The following is a 3776-nucleotide window of genomic DNA, read 5'->3' as shown; positions in this document are numbered from 1 at the left end:
GACTCGTCTGAATCTACAGCCTACACTCTACATGGAGGACTGCGCGCGTTTGTACAAGAGAGACTTGTGCTACCACCAACCGCGCTACATGCTGCGTAGCTCAAGATATGTTGACGAACATCGAAATAATCGAAATGCAACAATTGAGCCCGATTTTTATGACACACGCAACTTTATGTACAACTAAACTATTTTTTGAAAAAAAGATAAAATACGGAGTAGAATGTCTACAATACGTCATCATATAAGTATAAAAAATTATTTTATTGAATTATTAAATTAATAATAGCGTTATTTCGTGTAATTTAATAAAAAAACCAGGGAATATAATATTTAAACAACAATTTTATAGAGCGATTAAAAAAAATCGTGCAAAATACAAAATAAGAGATAAAGTATAATATTAGGTATATTGTTGAAAGTTATAGTATTATATAAAAAGTAAATAAATAAACTCATATGTTCCATCGTGTACATAATATGTATAAATATATATAAATCGTTGTATACGTTTTTGTGAAATGGCTTGTTAGTCTATAATCTATTCTAAAGATATTTTTATACATACTTTATATTCTATTAACATTTTTAAAGATAATTTAATTTTCCATTAGTACTATTCACGTGTTAAACTAATTATTATCAAAAACAAATCGCATAAATATATTATTATAAATTAAAACTATATTATACTATAAAACATTTCTAGCTGTTACTATTTATTATTAAACTTACCTAAAGTTTACCTAAATCAGTTATACTACTTATACAACGTATTGTAAAACAATATGAATAGATACATTGTATAAATAACTTAGAATTAATGTTAATAATTTGAAAATGTTATTGAATTATAACAAAATAACTAAAATTGTTACTTTTCATTTAAATATCAAATTTTGTAAAAATTTCAATTTTAAACGCTGATAAAAATTTTTTTTTTAATTCTTCCAAAGAAAGCTTATAAGAAATTTTGTACTACATTTTAAGTCTAAAATATTAAGATTAAAAATGCTATGAGTTTTTCACTGTGTAATAATTAGTAATATTTTATAATTTAGTCAAAAATTTAACCCCAAAAATTCAAATGCTTACATAAAACTAATGTGGATTTATTCTTTAGATTTTAAGAGGATGCCACACCGGCACACCCTCATATTATGTTGTCTCCGTTTTAAAAAAATACAACAGCATATATTACGTTAACAGTAATCCATTTTGCTGTTATTTTTTAAATAATAGCGAATTGACCTATTATAAAATGTAAATGCAAAATTATATTATCCAAGACAACTATTGCTTAAGTCTTTTATTGATATTTTTTGTTAAAATAAATTATGATTATTTAAAAATAAATAGAAAATGTATACTGTTTGAAAATGCTCAAAACATGGTTCATGGATAAACGCGCGTCATTGTAAAATAATCTAAAAATATAAATATTGTGTATAATTATTTTTTATGTTTCAAATAATTTACTTACCGAATTACCTTGTTAAGGTACGGTTTCCCTGCAGCGTTTTAATGCGGCGTCTAACGTCAACTATATCAGTCTGGACATAATAGATGCGTCGTCATAATTCCGTGCTGTTCCACTGTATGATGCTACACGGAAACCGTATCTTACACACGTTATCTTCAAGTACAACTGAAAAAAAATCATTTTAATTTATAATTAAAAATATTATCTTTTAATCTAAATTTTCTATTACATTTTGATATTACTTCTGAATATTTTACGAAATTCTTAATATCTATATCTATTTTAACTTTAAGTCTGCCAGTATGCAATGTATTGTATTATATTGCTCATTTGATCTACATATAATATTTATAGTTTAGTGAACATCAAAAATAATTAAATAGCGTCTGCAAGTATTTGTTTGTACACAAACATAATATTTTAAGACTATATGACGTCTATATTAAATCATCATATTTAAAACATTGTTTAAAACTAAAGCCAGTGTCACGGCTACATTATCCGATAAGACGAATTATCTTAGCTAGAAGATCATGGTTAATGAATGATACCGTAATTGAAACGACCAAATGACATGGCAGACGTACCTATAGCTATAATTCTGTGAATTTAGCTTAAAAAATAAGTATTAATTACCTACGTAACATTTACGTACATTATAGAATAATAATAACTGATGTGTGTAAGATAATATTATACTTATGAAGAGTCCTAGCGATGTAAAACATTTAATGGTCTAAGCTTATTGTATTTTATTATTTTGAATTAGCTTGCCGATATCGTCAAGTTAATTTTATGTTTACGCTATTCGTACTTTGATTTATAAGTTATACATTTTAACGCTTTTGCAATCACGTCTTTGTTGTCTTGTTGATGCTTTGAATCAGCGGTCCCCTAGCTACTACACGACCCTTTAACACATTTTGTACAGCCCACACTAAAGTAGCATTGTAAATTGTAAATTCCAACATAATATAATTATTATTAATAACAATTATTAATAAATAATAATAAAATATACTATTATGAATTGTATGTAAAATTAAAACTATAATAACATTTTTTTTTTACATTTTTATACTTATTTATTATTATCATTAAAAATTTAACTAGGAATCAGGAATTTTTACATATAAAAGAAAACGCCCAACCAATAAAAACAATTTTTAGGTCAATATTGTACAAATTAAATTATCGATTCCCTGCAGTGGCCAGTACTTATATTAATATAATTTAATTATTATTAAATAATAACCAAACATTTTAAAACGAAGGGACTTAATACTTTTCAACGACATTTTAGCTTTAAATTTATTTAAAATTATGATAAAATCATTTTGTTTTTATTCACGTGAAACTACGAAACACTAGTATTAGACTCATATTCCAATATTTCTACCAAAAGATCTCGCGCACACACTAACTTTCAGTTTAAAATCAGTGTTCACTAAACAGCTGATTTCCTATCCTATCACCATTTAAAATAATAATATAATAATAGTTTTATTCTGTGATAATATTTGGTCGATGCTTCCAGAAGATAACTTTATTGCCATCTATCTGAAACATTTAGAACTGCGTCCGCAACTCGCTTTAATCACTACATGGCGCTGTTAAATACGTTTTTAATCTGGATTTTTTCCAGTTTGCTTGGTCACCGAGGATTTTTTTTTATTTGTATGACCATTGCGATGAGAAGAATGTATTAAATTATTTTAGGGGAGTAAAGATTATCTAAAATTTAACGATCAAATATAAATGAAAATATAAATACAATGTTATAAACAACATAACAAATATATACCTATTAAATCGATGCGCGATGTCTCCATATGTTTAAAATACACGTAATAATCATTAATCATATAGTTAATATTACAAATATGTATTGTCTACTTTATAAACTACAACTTGTTATTGTTTTTTGTATTATTATTACGAACTATTTAATATAATACATACAATTTCACTTGTATATTTTTATTTATAAATTTGAATTGTTTATTTAAAATGTCTAAATTGTAATTAATTATTTTTAGTAATATATTGTACATCTAATAATTACTTAATGTATAATATTGTCGAATCTGTAACTCTTCTACCTGACTACCTATAACACAAAGCTTAACGTATTAGATCACAAATGGTAAACCAACTAATTTCTTAAAAATATATGTAATGGACTAATGGTTGTTATAATATAAATATATGTATTAACAAATATCAATGGAGTCCAAGGCGTTTATGCTGTTTAAGATTATCGGATAAGTAGTATATAGGTACATAAAACGAA

The sequence above is a fragment of the Rhopalosiphum maidis genome, chromosome 1 (genome assembly GCF_003676215.2).
Source record: "Rhopalosiphum maidis isolate BTI-1 chromosome 1, ASM367621v3, whole genome shotgun sequence".
NCBI classification, from domain to species: domain Eukaryota; kingdom Metazoa; phylum Arthropoda; class Insecta; order Hemiptera; family Aphididae; genus Rhopalosiphum; species Rhopalosiphum maidis.
Note: the sequence above shows the minus strand (reverse complement) of the source record.